This window comes from Ovis canadensis, chromosome 14 (genome assembly GCF_042477335.2).
Source record: "Ovis canadensis isolate MfBH-ARS-UI-01 breed Bighorn chromosome 14, ARS-UI_OviCan_v2, whole genome shotgun sequence".
In the NCBI taxonomy this organism is placed as follows: Eukaryota; Metazoa; Chordata; class Mammalia; order Artiodactyla; family Bovidae; genus Ovis; species Ovis canadensis.
Window position 1 is genome coordinate 20,770,029 of NC_091258.1, and position 11,755 is coordinate 20,781,783.

Here is an 11,755-nt window from a genome sequence, read left to right on the forward strand (position 1 = left end):
ATACAGAATAAAACACAGGCTTGGCTTCCTAGGAGAGTTCTGTGGAAATTCTGCTTTTCTTGACCATGACCTCATTTCAATTCAAAGTCTGGCATCTGGGAAGGAAAATAAAAAACTGATTTTTTAATCTCTCTTCAAAACTCCATTTAAATTATGTTCAAAATGTCCTATTATCATCAATTCAGGGAGAAAATGCAAATGAGTAATAAATATGAAGAAATGTTCAGCACTCAACTAATCAAAGAAATGTAAATTAAAATAACAAGGCAATATTTTTTACCTATCAAACTTGCAAATGTTGTTTTTTTTAAAATTATTATTACTTTTTTTGCAAATGTTTTTTAAATGCCAGTACTGGATGCTGGCAAAGGTGGGATACAACTCATCAAATAGTGTTCATGGTGGCACAAACTGATAAATGTTTTGGCAAAACAGAGCAAGAGACTTCAAAACAGGTATAACATTTGACCTCATAAATTCTCTGTTAGAAATCTAGTATAGAAAAGTAGAAAATCAAAGATTTATGTACAAAAAAAATTCAAAGCAGTGGCATAATAAAGAAAAACTGTCAATATCGTACAACTGAAAGATTTGGTCATGGTTTTCAGGTTGCTTCCAGTAGAGCCCTAGAGTTAAATACAGGGGAAACCAGTGGGACCAGAAAGTGGTTAAGTTGATGGGACTCTGAGTTCTCTATTTCTAAGTTGAACAGTTCAGCTTTTGCCTATTTACATACCGAGTTTCAATTAAGATTCATTTTTGTGGAGAGGAGGGTGGAGGAGTTAATCTTCTGTGAGTAATTCCCAAAGCTAACCACAGTGCTTGGCTCATAATAAGTATTCAACAAATAGATGATGTTTGTTATAGATTTAAGTACTTTTTCCTGATTAAAAACAAGTTTGAAAAGTACTGAACATTATAATCAGGAAATTAAGTACCAGAGGTTGGCAAACTGTAGCCTATGAACCAAGCCTGGCCCACCACCTGTTTTTATGAAGTTTTATTAGGACATAACCATCCATACTCACTCACTTCCATGTTGTCCATGGCTGCCTTGGTGTTGCAGCTGCAGAGTTGAGTAGTTGCAATAGGGACTGTTTGACCTTCAACACTGAAGATATTTACTCTCCTGAGTCTCTTGCATTGCAGGCAGATTTTTTACCGCTGAGACACTGGGGAAGCCCTATATTTATACTAATCACCCTCAAAATTAAGGAAATATTCTTCCAGGATTCAAAAGATATTTGTTTTACCTTCTTTTCCTTTATTTTTAATTGGAGGATAATTGCTTTACAATATTGTTAGCTTCTGCCATACATCAACATGAATCAGTCATAGGTATACACATGTCTCTTGACCCTCCCTCCCAGCTCCCACCCGATCCCACCCCTCTAGGTTGTCACAGAGCACTGGGTTTGAGCTTCCTGCATCACACAGCAAATTCCCACTGGCTACGTATTTTATATATGGTAATATATATGTTTCAATGTTACTCTTTCAACTCATCCCTACCTCTCCTTCCCCCATTGTGTCCACAAGTCTGTTCTCTGTGTCTGCATCTCCACTGTTGCTCAGCAAATAGGTTTTATCAGTACCACCTTTCTAGATTCATATATATGCATTCATATATGACATTTGTTTTTCTGAGTCATTTCACTCTGTATAATAGGCTCTAGGTTCATCCACCTCATTAGAACTGACTCAGATGCATTCTTTTTACAGCTGAGTAATATTCCATTCATCTTCTTTATTCATCCACAACTTTATCCATTCATCTGTTGATGGACGTCTAGGTTGCTTCCATGTCCTGCTGCTGCGGCTGTGTTGCTTCAGTCGTGTCCAACTCTGTGCGACTCCATAGGCAGCAGCCCACCAGGCTCCAGAGTCCCTGGGATTCTCCAGGCAAGAACACTGGAGTGGGTTGCCATTTCCTTCTCCAATGCATGAAAGTGAAAAGTGAAAGTGAAGTCGTTCAGTCGTGTCTGACTCTCCGCGACCGCATGGACTGCAGCCTACCAGGCTCCTCTGTCCATGGGATTTTCCAGGCAAGAGTGCTGGAGTGGGGTGCCATTGCCTTCTCCAGCTATTGTAAATAGCGTTGCAATGAACAGTGGAGTACATGCGTCTTTTTCAATTATGGTTTCCTCAGTGTATAGAACCAATAGTGGGATTGCTAGATCATATGGTAATTTTTTTATTCCTAGCTTTGTAAGGAATTTCCGTACTGTTCTCTATAGTGGCTGTATCAATTTACGTTCCCACCAACAATGCAAGAGGGTCCCCTTTTCTCCACACTCTTTCCAGCATTAATTGTTTGTAGATTTGTTGCTGATGGCCATTCTGACGGGTGTGAAGTGATAGCTCATTGTAGTTTTGATTTGCATTTCTCTAACAGGAGATGTTCAGAGAAGGCAATGGCACCCGACTCCAGTACTCTTGCCTGGAAAATCGCATGGACAGGGGAGCCTGGTAGGCTGCAGTCCATAGGGTCGTAAAGAGTCAGACACAACTGAAAGACTTCACTTTCATTTTTCACTTTCATGCATTGGAGAAGGAAATGGCAACCCACTCCAGTGTTCTTGCCTGGAGAATCCCAGGGACGGGGGATCCTGGTGGGCTGCCGTCTATGGGGTTGCACAGAGTTGGACACGACTGAAGCGACTTAGCAGCAGCAGCAGCAACAAGAAATGTTGAGCTTCTTTGCATGTGTTTATTAGCCCAGGATTCAAAAGCTATTATCCAATCCAGCAAAGAAGTTGCTCATATCATGGACCAACATCCCTACATATGTCTTTGGTTATTTCACTTCCATCTTACTAGTTAACAGAAAGGAAAACATCAACCAACATTTACTACACTTGCTGATCAGTAGCAACCATAATTTGGCTACGGATACAAGCATTCAGCAGAGATCAGCAAAAACACCGTGTGAAAATCAATCAGCTCTATGGAATTTATAAGAGTATTGCTTATTTTATCTTTATTTGTAAACTGTATGCTATACTTCCTTTATGCCAGTAATAGTAATAATGTTCAAACTTATATGCGTCCATTTTCCCAGGGAGCCAGTTGTTAAGTATTTATCAGCACACCACTGCCTAAAAGCAGTGGTAGACAGAAGTTAATAGCATAAACATGATTTGCAAACATAGTTAGTGTTAATCACTCAGTCGTGAGTGACTCTTTACAACCCCATGGACCATAGCCTGCCAGGCTCCTTTGTCCATGGAATTCTCCAGGCAAGAATACTGAAGTAGGTTGCCATCCCCTTCTCCAGGGAATCTTCCCAACCTAGGCATCGAACCCAGGTCTCCTGCATTGCAGGCAGATTCTTTACACCCTAAATACATCCACAGCTGAAGAACCCAAAGAACTGATGGGGGAGAGCGCTAAAGCGAAAAGGTGAAGGTAAAAAGCCCCTTTTCTAACTTGGGCTAAAGAAGAGTCAACGACTTCCTCAGTGGCTCGGCGGTGAAGAATCTGCCTGCAGTGCAGGAGACGCGAGTTCAACCCCTCTGTCAGAAAGATCCCCTGGAGGAGGAAATGGCAACCCACTCCAGTATTCTTGCTGGGAAAATCCCATGGACTGAGGAGCCTGGTGGGCTACGGTCCGTGAGGTCACAGTATCAGATGCAACTGAGAACCCACAAGGAAGAGTAAACAACCAACATTTTGTGTCCCACGTTTTGTGCCCCACGTGGAGGGAATCAACAGGGAGGTTAGTTCCCATCTTTCAGGCTCAGCCACAGGTAAAGAAAGACAATAAGAAATCTGAGAGCAAGAAAGTTAAAAGGTCTTCTCTGTAATTAACTTAACAGGTAAATTAAGGTGCATAGATTCCCAGGGGCTCAGAGAGAAAGGGGGTCCTCCAGCCTCTACCTAATTCTGTGTACCCTTTGCTATTCATCCAGTAAACTGTACTTTCTCCTCTAATGAGATTGTAACTTAATGTGGGAAACCTGATCTCCTTTGCATTTAAGCATTACTTTATAATTTTCAAATACAATTATATTAATTATCTCATTTGATTCTCCTAACAAGTTTTTGTAAAGCAGAAATGGCTAAATTTTAAGGGAAAGAAATCCCAAGAAAAATGTAATATTTTTTGTGTGCTTAATTTAATCATGGTTTTAAAACCAGACCCAAGAAAAAAATGCTGTATTTCTTTTAAATGTATTCATATCTGGTTCCTTAAAAGATTTTTGTATGATTTTGTTTCTCAAGCACTCATCCTTTATCATTCTTCCTGACACAGAAGACAAAACCCACCTGATTACAATTAACTAAAGGGCAACCATTAATTTTTTAAACCCTGGCCTCTGCCTTTATCATGAAATCTTCTAAGAGGTAGACAGGCAATCTCTCTCTTTTTTTTTTTAAGTCCTTGATCTTAATTTTCTTCATTAGTATATAAGCTTGAACACAGTATGTGCTCAAGTAAATTAAGTAAGAATGGTTTTCCCAGCCTGCCTTGCATGAATTATAAGACAAACACCATACTGGAGGGAGACACATAATCAGTCGTTGAAGGCTCTGAAAGTCCCAAGCAGCCTTGTGAAGGAAGGCAATTCAGAGGCAGTGAGACAGTAAGTATGGATAGTTCCTTTTCAGAGAGAAGGGATAGGGAGAGAGAATAGAAGGAGGGAGAGAGGGATGGAGGGAGAGAAAGAAGTGTCCATTTATAGAAGCCCTATAACATATTTCAGGAACTTTCACAGACGTCATGTTCTGAACCTTCAGACAACCTGACTTGGTTATCATGAGCCCCACTTGACAGATGAAGAAACTGAGATTCAGAGAGAGCTTAATGGCTTGTCAGATAATAAAGCAAAGTTATATCTGCGTGGCTCATCCTAAAGGCAAGGTCACCGGTTAGACAAAGATTTCCTTCTAAAAAAGGGAACCCTCTTGCACTGTTTGTGGGAATGCAAACTGGTACAGCCACTATGGAGAACAGTTTGGAGGTTCCCAAAACACCTGGGGAAAGAACTGCCATATGACTCAGCAATCCCACAGCTGGGCATATACCCCGAGGAAACCAGAATTGAAAGAGACACATGTACCTCAATGTTCACCGCAGCGCTGTTTACAATAGCCAGGACGTGGTGTCTATTGGCAGATGAATGGATAAGGAAGCGGTGGTACATGCACACAATGGAATATTACTCACCTATAAAAATGAACGCATTTGAGCCAGTTCTAATGGGGTGGATGAACCTGGAGCCTATTATACAGTGAAGTAAGTCAGAAAGAGAAAGACAAATACTGTTTATTATGCATATATATGGAATTTAGAAAGATGGTACTGATGATCCTACATGGGATATTTTCTGTCTGGTCTTTTACAGAAAGCAAATTTTGTTGCTTTCTGAGGGCCTGGTTAACACACAGATTATGGACCCCCACCCCTGTAATTTCTGACTCAGAAAGTCTGAGGTGGGTCCTGAGAATCTGCATTTCTATCAAGTTCCAGCAGAGGCACCTCCGTGATATGCTGAGACACACTAAGATTTGAGGACATCTGACTTAGAGCAAAAGTCAATAAATGCTTTCTGTGAAGGACCAGACAGAAAATATTCCAGGCTTTTCAGGCCAGATGGTCTGTGTTGCAACTACTTGGTTCTGTTGCTGTGGCTCCGAAGCAGTCACAGATAATACTCAAGCAAATGAGTGTGGCTGTGCTCCAATCAAACTTTAATTATGGACAATGAAATCTGAATTTTATGTCATTTTTATGTGTCACAAAATAGTATTCGTCTTTTGACTTTTTTTTTCAACCAATTAAAATTATGAAAACCATCCTTACCTCAAGGGTTGTACAAAAACAGGCTGTGAGCCATCACTTGCGACCTCTGCTCTACAGCTGTACTCTGCCACCTACTAAGAGAGAACTCTCTAACTAGAACAACACAAAGACGGGCAGCTCTCATCCAAGGTGTGTACATGCTCAGTCGCTGAGTCATGTCCGTCTCTTTACGACCCCATGGACTGTGTAGCCTTCCAGACTCCTTTGTCATGGAATTTCCAGGCAAGACTATGGGAGTGGGTTGCCATTTCCTTTTCCAGGGGATCTTCCTGACCCAGGGATCAAACCCACATCTCCCACATTGACAGGCAGATTCTTTACCACTGAGCCACCTGGGAAGCCCCTCATAAAAGGTAAAATGTTGCAAAACTCTCGATAGTCCAATGAAGGCAGACAGCCTCTATGGCAGTTAGGAAGGCTTCTGTGAGGTGACTATCCCTGTGTGTCTTATGTGATGAGTAGGTGTTCAACAAGTACAGACAATGAAGTTATGCAAAGAGAACGGCTTGGGCAAAGGGGAGAGGACTGGCAGATGCAAGACACCACCTTCTAAAATGCCCGCTTCCACCCCAGATATTTCAGTCTCTTGAACTAAAATGCTTTGGGAAAGTGTAACATGTAAAAAGTGTTTCAATGCTTCTGTGAGCACCAACTAAACTGAAGCATTGAGAAAGGGACAAATTCCAAGAACGGAAATAGCAGCTTGATGTGCAAAAGCCATCCTCAGTGATACATTCTTCTGCTCTCCCTACAGGTCACCAGTTGCGGGGGAGGCTATCTTATCTCCTACAACAAATTACTTCTGGGTGCAAGTTCAACTGTATGAAATATGCTCCGAGTATCATGCAATGCAAGAAATAATTCTCTCGAGATAGTTTCTAGTTATACAAATTCAATCTCTTGAGATTTGTTTTGTTTTCCTAATTCATTACATACCATCCAAGTTGTTGGTTATTTTCAAACACATGACATCCCTTTGTGATCATAAATTAGTACCATTTCAGAGGTTTTTTTTTTCAGGTTACACTTTTTCATTAGATTTGCTTTGATACTAGCTATTAAAAGGAAATGCTATCCAGTCTGGTAATATTTCCTAGAATAAGAAAGAAGGCAAAATTGTGAAGTTGTTAAGGAGTAGTAATTTCCTCTCCTGATAGATTTCCAACTTCAGATAGCAGAGCCGTTAAGAGACCAAGTTCTTACTTCACACTCTCTGGGCCCAAACCCCTGATCTTGTACTTACCAAGCTCTCTGCCTTTGACACAAATTATTTCTTTCTCAGAGCCTCAGCTTCCCTGATAATAAAATAGGAAAAAATCATTGTAGCCCCTCTGGTTATATACGTTTGCACAGTACAGAAAAAGAGGCCCAGATAGTGTTAACAATCATTATTTCCCAGGGACCCCTTTCCTCCAAAACTAATCTACCTCTCTCTCTCTCTCTTTTTTTTCTTTTTTTTGAGCTAAAATATTCCCTTCATTTGACGTTTTGATGTGGCCTCAAGTTCAAGGTGGGAGAAGGTGACGGCTCCCCACTCCAGTATTCTTGCCTGGAAAATCCCAGACAGAGGAGCCTGGCAGGCTGCAGTCCATGGGGTCACTAAGAGTCGGACACGACTGAAGCGACTTAGCAGCAGCAGCAGTAAGTTCAAGACGGGACCTGGCAGGTAAGACTTTTCGGGACCCCTTCTCCTTCCTTCCTCCATTACTTGGACCCAGGAGAGACAAGAAACTGCTCACCCAGCGGAGCAAGGCAAAAGCAGAGAAACGGGGCAAAGCTGACCACACAGCCTCTCCCACCACCCGCTTCCAGGACTGAAGTTTCACTGTTAGGGGACCTGGAGTTTGGCCCCTTCCCCTGGATTGAACACATCCCTTACTGAGATGAGAATCTTGGACATAAAGTGAGCTGGGTGTTTTGTATTAATATTTGCAAATGGCTAGAAAGGCTAGCGGGCCCATCTGAGCTTCCACCATGGGCACGAGAAAGCTGGTCCCATGACGTGGGTTGACTGGGCAGAGGGGAGAAAGAGATAAAGCTGCTTGAGGTCCTATTCTAAAAGGCCAGTTACAATCACATGAACTTAGACTGTCCATCATTCTGTCTGCTGTGGCTGAGGTGGGGACAGTAGACACGACTCAGACATAAAGACCTGAAGCTTTGCTGCCTGTTAACTCCCATGAAGTGCCATTTTCTCAGCTAAACACAGGATGAGAATAAGTGGGGTTTGAATGAGATGAGGGGTGCAGAGTTCTTTGCACAGAGCCTGCCATTCAGAATGAACAGACGACAGCTCCGGGTGTTCTGATCATTAGTACACGTGTTCTCACGCCCACTCAGCGGTCCCCTGCGAAGTCCTGTGCATAGTCACTAACAGCCACACCACCCTGCAGCCAGTGTTTCATCCGTGACAGCAGAGCCTGCTACTGCGGGCTCTGTCCCCACACACACAGTAACACTGACATCAACACTTCTTTACTTGGTACCATTCTCCTCTCCTGACTTGTTGGTCAGGAATGACAAGTTCCCAGGCTGGTATGAGTAAGGGACAGGCTTGGGGAAAGGACGAAGAGCTGGCCACTCAGATCCTCTCTGGTTTGCTTCCCTCTCCCCTGCTCTGTCCCACCTGGTTACTTCCTTTTTCACCCAAATGACACTTTGTGGCAATTATCTCTCCAATTAAACACTTTGTCCACTCTCCGTGAACTCTGTCAGAACGCGCTGGAGTTTTCATCCCTGGATCTTCACCGTCTACCTCCTAGATTTCTTAAATGATTTAACGCTATGATTATTTTTTATTGGTGTATAATTGCTTTACAGTGCTGTTAGTTTCTGCTGTACACCACAGTGAACCAGCTGTTGTTGTTGTTTTTCAGTCATTAAGTCATATCCGACTCTTTTGGAACCCCATGCACTGTAGCCCACCAGGTTTCTCTGTACTTTTTGAGATTTCCCCAGCAAGAATACTGGAGTGGGTTGCCATTTCCTTCTCTAGGGTTCGCACCCACGTCTCTTGTGTCTCCTGCATTGGCAGGCGGATTCTTTACCACTGAGCCACATAAACATATATCCTCTCCCTCTTGAGCCATCCCATCCCTTAAATGATTTAATGATATTATTTACTAAGGGGTGAGAATACGCATCGCATTCAAAAGTACATCAGCGCTGCGCAGGTTCAATCCCCGGTCGGGAAACTAAGATCCCACAAGTCATGCAGTGAGGCCAAAAATTTAAAAAGTGTATCAGCACATGCTCTATATAAATCTGTATTTATACTTATAAGCTTCCCCACAGACCATTACTCTAACCAAGTTTTTTCTCACTGAATCATTTCGTTTGCCCAGGAAGGAATTCCCTAAAACCTCTTTTCCCCAAAATACAATGTGGCTGCTAACATTCCATTATGTAAAGCAAATTTAGGGTGCTCCCTGAGATGCCTTAAATTGTGTCCACCGGTGGCCAGAAGCAGTAGCTGCTTCCTGTGAAAGAGATCTCACTGACGGGAGGAAGTGGTGCCATTCTTTAGAGGGCAGAAAATAAGGTTCCAAGAGCACATCTACACAGCCAGGTGGCCTTCTTTCCCAGATTCGCCTCCACATGAGCACTGCACGACGTCCTTGAGACCTCGCTGCACCTTGCTGTCCACTGTGGTCCACGCGTATGTACAGAGTCAAGAGAAGGCACTAGTGCCCGAGAGCCTCCAACTCCCTGAGAGCATCAGAGCTGCACGGCCATGTCACAGTCTGCCACGCCCCATGGTCCCCGGCTGTGCCAGGGCAAGAATGCTGTTTCCAAAGCAACTGCAACGCTGTGCCTTACAGATGCTGCAGGCAGAGAGCCCCACATGAACATGTGCAAACACAGTCACACACCAGTTCAGGGACACACTTAGGCAGGCACAGCTGAAAAACACGCATGCACGCATCCAGACACCGATCTCCTGTACTATAAAGCTGTGGTGCTGGAGAAGACTCTTGAGAGTCCCTTGGACTGCAAGGAGGTCAAACCAGTCAATCCTAGAGGAAACCAGCCCTGAATATTCATTGGAAGGACAGATGCTGAAGCTGAAGCTCCAATACTTTGGACACCTGATACAAAGAACTGACTCATTTGAAAAGACCCTGATGCTGGGAAAGATTGAAGGTGGGAGAAGGGGACGACAGAGGATGAGATGGTTGGATGGCATTACCAATGACACTGGACATGAGTTTGAGCAAGCTCCAGAAGTTGGTGATGGACAGGGAAGTCTGGTGTGCTGCAGTCCATCGAGTTGCAAAGAGTTGGACATGACTGAGCAACTGAACAACCAAAATGAATCTTTTAAAAAGAAACAGACATTGTATTTCTTATTCTGGCCAGAGAAGTTAGGTTTCCAAGGATATACTTAGCTGGTTTCATATTTGCCCTTTAATATTTCTTACAAGTAAACAGGGGGAGATTAAAACCCAATAAATGCTCTGTATGTATTTGCAATTGTCTGCTGATCCCATTCATCCAACTCAGCCCCCTTGTTAGCTAGGAAGGGGTATGAGAGGGTTAGGGATTATACCTGGCCTTGATGTGGGGGGTCCTGCTCTCCTAAGGCTTCAGTTAGTGGCCTCAAATGAGTAATCCATCATCCCTGCTATTTCTTCCCCTCTCTCATTCTCTTTCCATTTTTCTTCCTTAAGACCCTGCTCTTGTTGGAATTGCCCTCCCAGGAAAGTCAGAAACCTGAATCCACCTCCTGGTGTTAGATTCTGGCTGCTGAGTGAGCCTGGGCAGAATCATGTTGGTCTTACAAAGTCTTCTGTCTACACGGGGCAGGCCCAGAGGCCAAAGATGTCCTCCAAAGAGCCGCATCTGGGAGCAAGGGGGAGCCGGCACCTTTGAAAAACTGGAGAAGGGCGTCCCCCTTGGGCTTAACGAGGGAAGCGGTGCTGGATTTCGGCTCCCAAGCACCCACCCACTCCTGGTGGCCCTGAGCTCACTGCAGACTCTGTAAGAAGGGGGTCCGCAGCTTCGCCCACAGGACAAGGCAGCCATGGAGTGCCACCTCACACACACTCTCTCTCCATGCTCTTTTCTCTTGCTCAGATTCCCGGACCAAACATCCTCTCAACCTGAAGAATCAAAACCCTCGAAGGGAGCTCTGTTCTGTGCATGGGAAACCATGAGAGTCAGCGTGGTCAGGAGCCCCGGCTCCAAAGCAAGGAGCCCTGAGTTCTCACCCCTGCCCGTGAGACATGAAGCCGATTACTCAGCCTGGCTGTGTGTTTTCCTGTCTCTACCCTGGAGCGCTAATGGTTCCTGCTTCCCCGGCTGGTTATGAGGATGAAAGGAGGGCACACAAATCAAACTTTTAGAACCTGACACGTAGTAAGTGAAAGTCTCTCAGTCGTGTCCTATTCTTTGCGACCCCGTGGACTGTATAACAGAATTCTCCAGGCCAGAATTCTGGAGTGGGTAGCCTTTCCCTTCTCAAGGGGATCTTCCCAACCCAAGGATCAAACCCAGGTCTCCGGCATTGCAGGCGGATTCTTTACCAGCTGAGCCACCAGGGAAGTGACACATAGTAAGCACTCAATAAATATCACCTGTTATTAGCTACCTGAATTAGCTCCAGATTTTACTAAATTTTCCAAAGTTACTGGCTGCTTTGGTTGCGTGTCTGTGTGTGTGTAAAATAATAGGTGCCCTTTCCCTGTCTGCCTGCCTTCAGCACATATATTTACGGTGCTCATTCTATGGGAACTTTATGGTCAGTATCCAGAAAGTGGGGCTTCAAGATGAGGCTGAACTTGGTAGGGTGGATGGCATTGCCACTGGAGCTCTACCATAGGGTAATATGTCTATCTGTTAGGACAATGAACAAGTCTTGACTCTACAAAGCACAGATTCTGCAGGTGAAAAGGGGACAAGCAATAAACTGCAATGACACTTTTAGAGGCTGCCAATGAAGATATTTTG

The 11,755-nt window shown here is 43.9% G+C and overlaps 1 long non-coding RNA gene across 1 annotated transcript; it reads left to right on the forward strand.

Annotated features, from left to right (window-relative positions):
- Window positions 1-5,091: 5,091 nt before the first annotated feature.
- Window positions 5,092-11,401, forward strand: LOC138419666 (uncharacterized). The gene is made up of 2 exons (XR_011249010.1): window positions 5,092-7,472; window positions 10,883-11,401. It is a non-coding gene; the product is annotated as an uncharacterized lncRNA (long non-coding RNA).
- Window positions 11,402-11,755: the final 354 nt, after the last annotated feature.